Source organism: Schistocerca serialis, chromosome 2, assembly GCF_023864345.2.
Source record: "Schistocerca serialis cubense isolate TAMUIC-IGC-003099 chromosome 2, iqSchSeri2.2, whole genome shotgun sequence".
NCBI lineage: Eukaryota > Metazoa > Arthropoda > Insecta > Orthoptera > Acrididae > Schistocerca > Schistocerca serialis.
The window spans coordinates 899,574,632-899,589,644 of record NC_064639.1 but is presented as its reverse complement, the minus strand read 5'-3'; the positions used below and the strand labels follow the sequence as shown (position 1 = coordinate 899,589,644).

At 45.1% G+C, this 15,013-nt stretch overlaps 1 non-coding gene across 1 annotated transcript; it reads right to left on the bottom strand.

The window, feature by feature from the left end:
• Nucleotides 1–1,705: 1,705 nt before the first annotated feature.
• Trnat-ugu (transfer RNA threonine (anticodon UGU)) lies at nucleotides 1,706–1,780 on the bottom strand. Its single transcript has one exon. It is a non-coding gene; the product is annotated as a tRNA-Thr (tRNA).
• Between the last annotated feature and the right edge of the window lie 13,233 nt (nucleotides 1,781–15,013).

The window sequence follows — 15,013 nt, the reverse complement described above, 5'->3', positions numbered from 1 at the left end:
AATTAAGTCCCCAGCAACTATGAAAGCTACGAAACAACAAGGCACAAGTGTAGCTGTTCTGTGTGTGGAAGTGTGATTCAACGTACACATCTGGCACGGTTCTTCCTCAATAAGACCAGATATTTTAAACGACCAGATATTTTAAACACCATTTATACTGAAGTAATTAAAAAAAACCAGAAATACTATAATTGCACATAGAAACCAGAAATAGTCTAATACAAGAACACGAGCCAGATGCTTTGTTGACTGAACGTGTGACCAAGAGGCATTATTGTTTAATACATTGAAATAATAAAAAAAAAGGAATTTTTTTACCTTCATATATATTGACGAAAAGCACACTCTGATCATTACAGCATCCCCAATCCAACAATATCTGGTGTCTAGCCCATGAAAACATCTGAACAAGAACTCTCCATGGGAACTTCTCAAGAACGACTCACCACTGCTACATCTCAACAAGCACTCTCCACCACGACTTCTAGACAAGAACTCTCCACTACCACATCTCAACAAGCACTGCCTACTACGACTTCTCGACAAGCACTGCCAGTGGAGGCGGCGAAATAAAACTCTTTGGCGCAATCTCTGGCGCTGTGGCTCAGTGTAGCCACCTTTCATTGTGTATGAACATTTCGGTCTTTCTTCTTATATGAGTTGGTCTCGAAAAGTGTCAATAAATGTGAATTACTGAACACCAAGGGGAAAATATCTTCCTAGAGATCTAATCTGCAGTGTTACAAGTTTTAACAAATTTTATTGTTCGTCAGTCTGCGACATGTACCAGGTAGGACTGATGGAGCAAATAGAAAAAGATCCCGAGTAGAGGAGCGCGTTTCGTTACATGTTCACTTGGCAAGCACGAATGCATTACGGAGACGATCGACCAGCTTCACCGACAGACACTGCAAGAGAGGTGTCCTGCATCACTATGTGGTTTACTGTTTAAGTTCTGAGGGCGTTCGTTCCTAGAGGAGTTAACAAATACTGTGGTATATTGCTGCCTACTACGTCTACCACGCGAAATGGTGGTGAAGGTAAAAGTAGGCAGATTCGAGCCGGCGCACAGCGAACCGCTGTCGAGTGGAACAGGTAAAGGGCTGGCTCTGAGCACTATGGGACTTAACATCTGATGTCATCAGTCTCCTACTTAAACCTAACCAACCTAAGGACATCACACACATCCAGGCCCGAGGCAGGATTAGAACCTGCGACCGTAGCGGTCGCGCGGTTCCAGACTGTAGCGCCTAAAACCGATCGGCCACAGGTAGAGGGCAAGTGATAGTAGCACATAAAGCAGCCATCGCCAACATACCGTAAGTTGGCTTAGAAAGTAAAGATGCAGTTGTAGATAAGCTGCTGTAGTAATTTTATGGTGATCGTTTCGACAAACTGGTAGCAAATAAAGGTTTATTTTATCCGCGGCTTCGGCTGCTACATAAAAAAGGTTTTCTTTAGAGTAACAAGACTGTTGTAAACATGCGGTGCCAAACGTCTCATTCTCGCGTTATTTCTTAGCTTAACAAAATATTATTTATCGTCTGCCATTTTATAGTGTTATTCCGAAAGATAAACGTAAGTCGTTCAGTGTGAAGTTTTACAAGTTGGTAAAACTTGTTGGAGGTTTGAAATGATAATTAAATAAAGACCTTAAGCTGTCTACAGGCGTTGATATACATCAATGGGGACAGTTGAGAATGTGTGCCCCGACCGAGACTCGAACCCGGGATCTCCTGCTTACATGGCAGACGCTCTATCCATCTGAGCCACCGAGGGCACAAAGGATAGTGCGTTCCCCGTTGGACCCACATTCCCAACTTAATGTCCACGCACTACATTCGTAGAGCCCCTGCCCATTACACTCATTACTCGCGACAGACAATCTTACCGAGTCCCGTAAGAGTTCGGGCAATGCGTGTGCATCCGCACAGCAGAAGGAGGTCAATGGCCGGTTAGCCTTAACTATATGAAGATGGTATCTGTTCTTTCGGACATATCCGAAAGAACAGATACCATCTTCATATATGTTGGAGGTTTGGCTGACATGAGATCAAGTCTCAGGGAGTCATGGGCTCATGTGAGGAGGAGTTGGGAGGCACCGCTCTTGGGGCTCAACCGGCAGTTAAGCGCTACGCCTCTACTCCAACATGGCGGACACTGCAGGTACGGATTCAGGTTCGCCGGACACGTCTCCGAGCGCTGTCCGGCGTCTCTCGCGGCTGCCAGTACGGTCGCCTTCGTCTGACGGACATTTCTGCACGTAGCATTACGTCACAGGCGAGCCATACGCAAACATAAACAAACACGAAGCGAGCGCCGCGGCCAGGGTGTCCTTGGGGTTCCCCCGCTGCACTTGCTGCCACTGCTGCTGCAGTGTCCGCTTCCTGGACCAGCTCGCGCGCTCGGTAAAATCTTAGGCGTGACCACTCGCTGTTTCCCCCAGGGGGCCCACAGTCCTTTTGTGGGAACGTGTGTGGCGCGCACAGGGCCCCGAGCAGTCTCCTTTCCTTTCCAGGCTGCATTACCATCCCTGTTCCTTTCCCTCCCTATCCTTACTCCTTTGTCCCTGCCCCCTCTTTTCCCTCTTAGTGGACTTTTTTATGTCGACCTGGCTATCCTCCGGGCTTTGTTTTGGTCTGTGCTATTGTTTAGTTTGCTGTTTCCATCTCCTTTTCGGCGTTTTAGGTCCCCTTGGGGTTTGACCTCCATTTCCAAAATTTTCCGTTCAGTGTGAGCCATTTGGGGATGAACTCCCTACCTAGCTTTCATGGTGCAGGTTCCTCTCCCCTTCCCCTCCACTTTCCCTTTGCACCCTGGCCCCCCCTCCTGCTAGGTCACCAGCACGGCAGCCAATCCGTGTGGTGGGGCTGTACTATTGTAGTATTCAATGAACTGTGCATGAAGCCCGACCAACAGGCATTGCATGCATTGATCAAAAAATGATAGTGCATTGAGAATAGCTAGTTTCTAGCTGAAATCTAGATCTGCCAATAAAATTTAAAAACGGCGACTGATAACTGAAATCTATTATTTACAAAACCTAATTATTTGTTTATAGTACATTCCTGTATAGATTTTGACCTCAACGACTCACTCTAGCACCGCGGCAGTTGTTCCGACGTCTTGACACACGTCCTACATCCTGTCCTTTCTTCCCTGGCCGATATCTTACAGCATCAGTCTACTTAAATTGTAGCATCCTTCTCCTAAATCCTCATCCCCACCACCTCCCCACTTATTTTTTGTTTTTATCTGATTAGTGACATTTCACTCTACTTTAGCGTCAAATGGATGAGGTAGCATATACATCAGACATGTAAGCGGCTACTGAATTGCTTCAAGTGGCTATACCAACCAGTGCATTGCTTCCACGCATGTAGGGATCTATTTTTTGCAACAGTACCACAGTTATAAAAACCGGTCAATTTTAACACAGTTTATTTATGCTCCAAGAAGAGTATGGTCCCTAGTCAGTCTCTTACGGTCTCACATTTCTCTGTCTAACCAAAACGAAAAATTCACCACATAATTTACGTTACGAATAACAAAGTTTGTTTGCGTGGCCATCATCCGCAGCAAAAACAGAAATATTCGTTTTGTAAATGTTCCGGCGTAAAGACAAGCGACGGCACGAAGATGAAGAACGCAAGAGCAGAGAAGGCTCTGAGACGACGTCAGCCAGTAGTTCCTTGACTAGGACCTCCCTCTAGCCGATGAGAGTATGAGCGCCTCTCTTGCCAGCCTCGGCCGAGACCCGGACTAGAAGAGAGCACGCGAAGAGCTGTTACTTGCGATCCATACCCATTACTTGCATGGACATTCTATATAGCGAAAGACACTGATTGTTTGCATGTCGTCAATCGCTTGCGACACGACACAGTAAACCAAAGTTACGTATTGCCAATCTACTTTATTGTAATAAAATCATTAGTGTGATTTGCTTGAATTGTTGTATAGCTATTCGAGAAAGCAGCCTCCTTTAGGCACCCCATAAGAGACGAGTGGTCAGGTCAACACAGTAAATAAAAATCGCCTTTTCTTGCTACGATGTGTTTTATTTCTTCCAGAAACGTTTCGCCTCATACTTTAAGGCATCTTCAGTGGAATCTAGAATGATACAGTTTTGTTTTGGTATGCGATATTTTTAGATTATAGAAGAGCTGACGTCGTCTTTTTTACGTAAATGACTGCGTACCGTTATAAGCGTTTTTAGTTGGCATCTGCGTTTCCTCTCATCCGGTCACATGCTGGAGGCCACACTATAACCTCACTTACGAAATATAAGCGTGTGACCAGATGAGAGGAAACGCAGATGTCAATAGAAAACGCAAATAACTGTAAGAAATCACTTATTTAGGTAAAAAAAACAAGACATGAACTGTTTTATAATTAAAAATATCGCATATCATAACAAAACTTTATACATTCCACTAAAGATGCCTTAAACTGAAAGGGAAAACGCGTCTGGGAGAAGGAAAATACACTGCCGAAAGAAAAGGTGGTTTTTATTTACATAATGAATACGTTCAGAATGATTTAACTATCTAGCTTCGTCGGTAAGTCACATGCTTTCGTCAACGATCCTCTTTTACCATTTACATCTTTCGATACTTCATTTACAAATCAACAAAACGTCATCCACCTGTTACATAAGTGGATTCATTCTGTTCACGAAGCTTGTCATAATTCCAGTCTCAACAATATTAGCTCTGGACTGCACCCCGACTGTAACCTTCGACCTCTCATAACCCACTGTAGTACTTCTCCAACCGCGCGGGAATAGCCGAGCGGTCTGGGGCGCTGCAGTTATGGACTGTGCAGCTGGTCCCGGCGGAGGTTCGAGTCCTCCCTCGGGCACGGGTGTGTGTGTTTGTCCTTAGGATAATTTAGGTTAAGTAGTGAGTAAGCTTAGGGACTGATGACCTCAGCAGTTAAGTCCCATCAGATTACACACACAGTACTTCTCCAGCGCCTCCCAAGCACGCGCAGTGTAAACGGCTTCATACACGACCAGAGGATTGCTACGATCCATCGGATGTGATATCGATGCAGTCGGTCTGTCGCCTCGACACCGCCATACACCAGCGATTTGCCAAGCAGTTTTAACCAATACTACGAACCAGTCATCGTGTCGAAAAATTTTGCTGTGGAAACTGAGCTGCTACGTTTAGTAGCAGCCGCAACTGATCTCTATACACTCACCGACACCTACAAAAAATAAACAAAAAAGAAAACAAATAGGAATTGTAATTTATTACACTTGCTTTGAAACACTCTCCTTGGGAACTGCAACGTTACTTTACGGAATATATTACACTTATCACTGATGCCAAGTGTGCTAATAGAATGCGGTTTCCGCTTGTTAGTCGTTAATTGCTTTTTCATGTTCTTGTAGCTCAACTTAGGCCTCAAATATGTACGCAGTTTGTTTTGCAAATCCAATTTGTCTATAGATATGCTGTCTGTTCCAGTGCTCCCCCAGGCAAGGGAGAGTTAGGCTATTTGAAATGAAAGAGAGCCTTGAGTACAGCCCTGAACATTTAAATTAAAATCTCCACTAAATAATAAGGTACGTCATTCTGTTTAAGAGTTGAAAACTTTTACAATGCGTGAAACTGTTTCATAAATAAATAAAAATCATCAAATCGAATGGTTCAAATGGCTCTGAGCACTATGGGACTTAATTTCTGAGGTCATCAGTCCCCTAGAACTTAGAACTACTTAAACCTAACTAACCTAAGGACATCACACACCTCCATGCCCAAGGCAGGATTCGAATCTGCAACCGTAGCGGTCGCGCAGTTCCAGACTGTACCGCCTAGAACCGCTCGGCCATTCTCATCAAATGGAGCCCAGTGTATCATGACTATTACTATTAACTTTCCACTGATTCTACTTCTGCAGCATAAGCTTTAAAACTGTGGAGTGGGTGGGATGGGAGGAAGGGGATGTATTTTGTACAACTTTTTAATGTAAAATAATGGCAACGCCGGCCACAACTTCTCTGAGTGGTTCATGGCCTTGAAATACTTATAAATTCTAACGTAAGGTTCTTATTCAACGAAGGCAAAGCGAAACGAAACTGAACTGCACAATTTGAGAAACGAGTCGCCCCATATTGCAACACATCGCTTCTCATCAGCCAGGTAGCCATATTGCACGCATGAATCGCATTAGATCCGATCCATCAACCTGCCTGCGATTTGCATGCATCAGCGGCCGTTCGTTGCGATTTTCCCACATACTTGCGATCGACGAAGCGATCTATTGCCCACACGATCCGTCGCTCGTGTGTGGGTCTCTATTAGGGGAACTCCCTGACCATTGGCGCGAAATTGCCCGTCTGGAACTTCCAGTAACGGAAGTACGTCGTTGTTGTCAGTTACTAGTAAGGGCATCGCATTCTGTAACACATTATCTCCAATACCTTAATTCTCTACTTTCCTAGGTCGACAAATCATAAGAAAAGTCTTAGTTCCATTACCAAGCGTCTGTTGAGGAATGCCTCTTGGTTGCCTTACCTTTTCGAAAGGTCAAACTGATCATCATCTAACAGATCCTCAATTTTCTCTTCCAGTATCTTACGCATCATTTTGGTCAGCAACTTGGATGTATGAGCCCTCACGCTATCTAAAGACAACAGGGATACAATGAATACCCCGTATAAATATCTCACTTTCGCAGCCAGTTTAGTTGCTTGTTTGCAAAGTATCGGCGTCACTTTTCGAACATTACAACAATTCTGAAACTTTTCCTACCTGGTAGTATGCCTTGTAACGCCGTAATAGATCGATATTTTTTTCCATTATTCTGCCACTTGTTGTTTGTACGGTACAAGAATGTAGAGATTGCTCCGTAAATAGCGGACTGCGTGAAAAACGTTTCAATTTTTTTGAGAATTATCTGCACGTTATTTCATTTTCCGGACATAGCGAAAAGTCTCCCAGCAGGTGTATACAAAACGCTCAAAAGAGAAGAAAATCTGAGAACGTCCTTCACCAGACGAGGTAACGATGATGAAGAGTAAAAACTAAGCACTCTACGCACGATCTACATAGCGACATGTATGAGGACCGTATGTTGATGGTTTTACTACCACGTTGAATCTGAAGTGCCGTATACCCTAGCAACCTATGAGTCACAATGGGCAGGGTAGAGAGACTGAAGTTTGGACACTGGTTCGGAATCAGGGACTCTTAAACAAGTCGACTCAAATCTGGTATCACTGAGTTGCTTCCACAACCAGGATTTGAGTCAACTGTAGTAAGTCAGGCGTAGTAAGGGTGAAACGCTGGTGGTGACAACAAGGACTGGGACAGAGGGCAGGCATTATTAAGAGCGCAGCTGGGTTGGAATATAGAGCAGCTATAATTAAGGATGTTGTCTGTATTAGGAGTGTAGAAATAAGTCGACACGACACAGTAAATTATGGAGAAAGCTGTGATGTCAGGTAAATTCTTTAATGAATGAAATTGCGCTTCCATTCTTTCGACATGGGGCAACCTGGAAATACGACAATATAATTCCTCTTATAAGCAGACGACATGCACTAGTTTTCCGATTACGTGCGAGGCGTTTAATCGAAATACACTGCTCCTTCCTGTTTATGGGTAGCTGCACATTAATATGCAATGCGAAAAGAAGTAGACCACTGCTTCGGCCTTTTACTGCTGTCGTAACTGTGGCGTTTTCACAGCCACGCTGTTGGAAATACGCTCTTAGGCCACTTAATGCAGTGCCGAAATACCCGTAAATAAAGTTTAAGTACCCAACGGCAGGCAAGACAGGAATTTTATACTTCCAAAGGTCTTTTGTTTGTACGCTTGACATAATCTGATCTTCGTCTGCGCAGGCGGACGAAATCCAGCAGAAATAATTTTACGCACTGCACACGATGGGATAAGAATGCAAAAGTGGATTGAAATAGCGCCGCACTCTGTCGTCTCGTGAGGCAGACTGCTGTTGTGTTAAGTGAAGCCGGCCAGTGTGGCCACGCGGTTAAAGGCGCTTCCGTCTGGAACCGCGCGACCGCTACGGTCGCAGGTTCGAATCCTGCCTCGGGCATGGATGTGTGTGCTGTCCTTAGGTTAGTTAGGTTTAAGTAGTTCTAAGTTCTAGGGGACTGATGACCTCAGAAGTTAAGTCCCATAGTGCTCAGAGCCATTTGAACCATTTTTTTGTTAAGTGAAAAAAAAAAGAGAAAAGCTAGAAGAAAATATATGGGATTTATGTGACTTCCCTTGATTCATTTATAGTGTATTTTGTATTCAGAGAAGATTTTAAGAATATAACTACGTGTATCTGTATACAGCGTAAGCCGCTGTGTATTACATGGTAGGAAGATATTTGGTAACTATGTTACCCATTTTATAATCCACTCTATTCGCGTACTGAGCGGCAAAGTAATCGCCACTAAGCTTGTTACGAGATTCTATCGCGTTCTTTCTCTTTATTAAAAAGTCTTTCGTTGTATACTGTACTTTTTTAAGCGCAAGCAATACAGAACTACAACGAGATAAATAAAGTTCATTTGAAGAGCATCGCTGCCTTGCTAGACGTCACCGTTCTGGAAGGAACAAGGGAAGATCACATTTCACCGACCGTCGATATCAGAGTCCTTAGCGCCGGAGCACCTGTTCAGATTATATCAGGCTATGAGTATATTCAAGGAGCCACCCCAGCACTCACTTCGTTTTTGGAACCTGCGCGTCAACTAGTACAGTATATTGGGATCGATATTTGAAACCCGAGTGTGGTTGAACCTGTCGCCTTTCAAAGAGACACCCCATATTTTGACAACTTTTTCAGACGATGCACTCTAGGGTTATTACACAGGTTTTGCAGAACACTGTTTCCGGTTCGGAGTTCCGTGGTGGTGTTCGTCAGACGCCTGCTGGTGAAAACTCTGTCCAGTGTCACACCGATTAACAGTTTAATTGTAGGGGAGAGCGGTGTTCTCAAAATGCACGGCAAGTTTGTGGTTGGTCAGTCTGTCGTGTAATTGATCTATATTTTGGATGGACTAAGTTGATCTTCGTTGATCCATTATGGATCGTGGGACGACGACTGGCATGAACTTCTTGATGCAATAATTTACCAACAGCCGTATGTATTGTAAAAGTTTAATTTATTTTATGAACGTCTATGTTCTACCAGTTTCGGCATTACATTGATGCCATCTTCAGGCCCCACCCGTCATAGTCGTAAAATCGCTATATAGGGAAGGAGCCATATAACTGGATCCGTGAATCAATCGTCCTGGCCACCAAGAGCTGTTGCACGACGATTGATTCACGGATCTAGTTATATGGCTCCTTCCGTGTATAGCGATTTTACGACTCTGACGGGTGGGGCCTGAAGATGGCATCAATGTAATGCCGAAACTGGTAGCACATACAAGTTCATAAAATAAAATACATTTCTACAATACATACGGCTGTTGGCAAATAATTGCATCAAGAAGGAGTAAGTTGAAGCCTTCGTTCTTACTGCGCGGGAGTCGCAGTATCCATGGACAATTATAGCGTACCTGTTGGCGTACCCTAAATTTATAGTGCCCCATTCTTTAAAATTTGGGACCAAACGGCTCAGGTCATCGGTCCCTAGCCTTACACACTACTTGATCTAGCTTGACTTACGCTAAGGACAACACACACCCATGCCCGAGGGAGCACTCGAACCGTGGCAAGCCGCCCTTAGACCGCGCGGCTTAAAATTTGCCTGCATCTGTGTGACAGCAGGACAGTTCAATGCAGGACAAGGCAAAAGCGGCTCATACGAACGACAAAGACGGACTCACAAGTACACAGAACATTGTTCTCACCACGACTGGCACTTGCAACACATAGGCTTGGCAAGCATGTTCAAGCATGCATGCGGTATTTACCTAATTTCGTCCAAGGCCATATAAATGACCAAGTGGCGCGGTAGTTCCGTAAGGCTTTTCGCGGATGATGCTGTCGTACACAGACAAGGCGCAACGCTAGAAAATTGCAGCGGAATGCAGAAATACCAGCAAGGGTTGGTGCAGGGATTGGTAATTGACTCTCAGCACAAATGGGCAGAAATACCCATTACCTTTTGATTACAGGATTGCAGAGCAGCCACTGGAGGCAGTCACATGCGTAACATAGCAAGGAGTATGTGTAGGGAGCGGTTTAAAGTGTGACGACGTCATGAAACTATCTGCAGGTAAGACAGATGACAGAAATTCAGTGTAGTATTCCTGAAAGTATTTTCACCCACTCAGGAGACAGCTTACAAAACTCTCGTTCGGCCGATAATTGTGTACTGATTCTCAGTCGGGTCTCTTACCATGTAGGACTAACAGAAGAAAGAAGGATGATTTAAAGAAGAGCAGCGAATTTACACTACTGGCCATTAAAATTGCTACACCACGAAGATGACGTGCTACAGACGCGAAATGTAACCGACAGGAAGAAGATGCTGTGGGGCGACACCTACAACGTGCTGACATGAGGAAAGTTTCCAACCGATTTCTCACACACAAACAGCAGTTGACCGGCGTTGCCTGCTGAAACGTTGTTGTGATGCCTCATGTAAGGAGAAGGAATGCGTACCATCACGTTTCCGACTTTGATATCACTAGCAGTCGAGATGACAGGCATCTTATCCGCATGGCTGTAACGGATCGTGCAGCCACGTCTCGATCCCCGGGGCAACAGATGAGGACGTTTGGAAGACAAGAACCATCTGCACGAACAGTTCGACGACGTTTGCAGCTGCATGGACTGTCAGCTCGGAGACCGTGGCTGCGGTTACCCTTGACGCAGCATCACAGACGGGATCGCCTGCGATGGTGTACTCAGGGACGAACCTGCGTGCACGAACGGCAAAACGTCATTTTTTCAGATGAATCCAGGTTCTGTTTACAGCATCATGCCGGTCGCATCCGTGTTTGGTGACATCGCGGTGAACGCACATCGGAAGCGTGTATTCGTCATCGCCATACTGGTGTATCACCCGGCGTGATGGTATGGGATGCCATTGGTTACACGTCTCGGTCACCTCTTCTTCGCATTGACGGCACTTTGAACAGTGGACGTTACATTTAAGCCGTGTTAGACCCGTGGATCTACCCTTCATTCGATCCCTGCGAAACCCTAAATTTCAGCAGGATAATGCACGACCGCATGTTGCAGGTCCTGTACAGGCCTTTCTGGATACAGAAAATGTTCGACTGCTGCCCTGGCCAGCACATTCTCCAGATCTCTCACCAACTGAAAACGTCTGGTCAATGGTGACCGAGCAACTGGCTCGTCACAATACGCCAGTCACTACTCTTGATGAGCTGTGGTCTCGTGTTGAAGCTGCATGGGCACCTGTACCTGTACACGCCATCCAAGCTCTGTTTGACTCAATGCCGTGGCGTATCAAGGCCGTTATTACGGCCAGAGGTAGTTGTTCTGGGTACTGATTTCTCAGGATCTATGCACCCAAATTACGTGAAAATGTTATCACATGTCAGTTCTAGTATAATGTATTTGTCCAATTTATCATCTGTATTTCTTCTTGTTGTAGCAATTTTAATGGCCAGTAGTGTAGTATCCGCGAAAGCTCATGGGGAAGTCGGTGCAACTCCAGTGGCAGATTCTGCAAGAGAGGCGTTCTGCATTACGGAGTTGCTTACAGTTAATATTCCGGAAGCGTACGTTCGTAGAAGAGTCAATCAATCTACTGCTTCCTCTATTCGTGGGGAGACCATCGGGGTAAAATTAGGGCATTCGAGCTCGCTCGGAGGCTTACCATCAATCGCGGAGGCTTACCATCAATCGTTCTTCCCGCACAACATTCACGAGTGTGTCAGAAGAGGGGAGGGGGGGGGGTGACAGCGGCACACAAAGAACCCTCCGTCGCACGCCGTATTGAGGCTCGCAGAGTATAGATGCGGACGAAGGCGCAGTGCTTCTCGCTACAGAGAACGGCAGTGTTGTGCAAAGGTGTTGTGCGGGCAGCCGATGGGTGTGGCCGCAGGCGCAAGCAGCTCGTCGCATGGGCAAGGCCGCGGGCACGCAGAGGAAGGAAGACGGAAGAGTGGGAAGGAGTGGAAGGGCAGGGGGGTCTTCCTGGGCGCGGCTGCGGCTGCCGCCACTCAGGCAGAGTGCGTCGGCAGCGTGGCGCCGGTGGCACGGCTGTGGCTGGCTGCATATACCGCTCTAGTCTAGGTACACACTACGGGGCGTGGAAGACTGCTGTTCAGCTCCAACACGAATGCATTTCCCAAGTACTCCCTTTCTTAATTTGTTTTCTATTCGGCCGCGCGGTTAGAGTCGCCGTATCACTGACTGCGCGGCCCCTCCCGTCGGAGGTTCGAGTCCTCTCTCGGGCATGGGTGTGTGTGTTGTTCTTAGTTTAAGTTAGTTTAAGTAGTGTAGTCTAGGGACCGATGACCTCAGCAGTTTGGTCCCTTAGAAATTCACACACACTTTTCTAAACTCTCTGTCTTGTGAAAAACACAACGTCTTCTTCTTTCGTTATTATTTACGTCTACACGTTTCGACACATATGTCTGCTCTTCAGTAGATCCACGAGGACAGACTAACAAATAATTACCAGAATGAAAATTACATTTTTCAGCTGAGTATGCGCTGATATGAAACTTACTGGCACATTAAAACAGTGTACCGGACGAGACTCGAACTCGGGACCTTTGCCTTTAGCGAGCAAGTGCTCTACCGGCTGAGCTATCCAGGCACGACTCACGCCGCATTCTCTGTCAGGAAGTTTCATATCCGCGCACACTCTGCTGCAGAGTGGAAATTTCGTCCTGGAGCCATTCCGCAGACTGCGTCTAAGCCATGTCTCTGCAATACCCATTCTTCCATAAGTGCTAGTTCTGCAAGGTTCGCAGCGAAGCTTCTGTGAAGTTTGGAAGGTAGGAGACGAGGTACAGGCGGAATTAAACCTGTGACGACGGGTCGTAAGTCATAGTTGGTGGAGCACTTGTCCGCGAAAGGCAAAGGTCTCGAGTACGAGTCTCGGTGCGTCACACAGCTTTAATCTGCCAGGAAGTTTCATAATAAATAATTACATAATTACATACTACGAAAACATGACTAACGTTAACATTTATTACAATCGGAAGTACGCACCGTCCTACCCCTAACAGTGGTTTGCAGAGTATATATATATTTCGATGGATGAACATTTCAGTGACGTTCCTGAGCTTTCTGAACGTACACATGTCAATGCGCTGCTTTTGTTATGATCTCCCTACGTTATTAAGAGTCCCACAATGACAAGCTACGCTAAAGAATCGATCTAAATAAAGTTCTGTAAGCCGTTTATTTGGCAAAATGAATTACATTTTCTTGCGGGGGTATATGGAAGGAACCACTACGAACGATTGTTGCAAAGAGAACACACTCGGTTGTACCCTGGAAATACTGGACTAGTTTCAACAGCTAATCCTTCCACCAGCGGGAAACGTCTGAGAAACACGGAAGAAAGATGACAAAAACAAAAAATTAGCCCTTTTCACGACCAAAAATTGTGGCGACTTCATCGCAGGACTGTTACGAGAGCAAGAATTTTTACTGTCATACAAAATACCGAGAAACAATCGACCGAAGACCGAAAGAATGAAGATGAAGATGATGATATGGCTAGTGTGAATGCGAAGAAACACAGATCATTGGACATTTCCTCATGTGCCCAAGAATAGGGTTAGTTTCACAGCGGAACATCTGTTTTTATGCAATGACAAGGCCATTAAAGCTTTAGAGTTTAGCAAGGATAGAGTTTAGATGTCCCCTGCCGGACACGGAAAGGTAAGTATTTTCATCCGATTCTCCCGATGACTCTCAACCTGGCAACTGCTTTCCCTAAAGCTTGTGTCGTTGTACTTCAGGTTGCTCTGTTCGGATAGTCCTCGGCACTCTACAGTAGTTACTGCTGCCAGAGACTTGTCGCCAATACCGTAACCTAACATCAACGTCTCTCTGTCATTATGTGTGCGCTTAACATTATATTTACCTACGAACAGTATCAACTTCCCGTCCCCGCATTAATCGCCAACCCTTCCTGCATTTTGCTGCAGTCCTGTGGCGTTGTGACTTTCACACATCAGCTGCAAACAGCCTCATGGTGCTCCGAATGTTACCTACTAGATTATTTATATATGTTATAAACAATAATGACCCTAACTTAGATTTAATTAATTTAATGATGATGTGATTTAAAATTACTGAGAACCACCCAGCTGCCAGTAATACATGATACAGCATTTATCCGACAGACGTCCTGATAGGACATTCTCACACCGCACACTTAACATGAGTCATGCATTTGTCAATGTTCTGTGCAGGTGAAAAACTAAGATGGTTTGTGGTTCGTACTGAAACGTCCCCTTAGCAAAATTATAAATTACTGTACTGGTAAACTTCTACGTTATTTGATACAGAGACGGCTGAGTAAAACTATGTAAATAGGCTGTTTAGGTTTTTATGTTGGTAACGCCATGAAGCGCTCTGTATGAAAATCACTGACTCTGCTGTGTGCAGTCTGTGGCAGGTTGGACTAATTTTTGGAATATACGCTTGTGTAGTGTTGGGCAGTTGGATGTGAACAGCGCGTAGCGTTGCGCAATTGGAGGTGAGCCGCCAGCAGTGGTGGATGTGGGGAGAGAGATGGCAGAGTTTTGAGAGCGGACGATCTGGACGTGTATCCGTCAGAAAAAGGAAATTTGTAAGCCTGGCTGTCATGAACTGGTATATATATGATGACTTTTGAACATTATTAAAGTAAATACATTGTTTGGTCTCTGTCAAAATCTTTCATTTGCTATGGCTATCAGTACTCAGTGCCTTCAGTAGTTATAATCTTTTATTCAGCTGGCAGTATTGGCGCACGCTGTATTGCAGTAGTTCGAGTAACGAAGATTTTTATGAGGTGAGTGATTCATGAAAGGTGTAGGTTATTGTTAGTCAAGGCCATTCTTTTGTAGGGATTTTTGAAAGTCAGATTGCGTTGCGTTAAAAATATTGTGTGT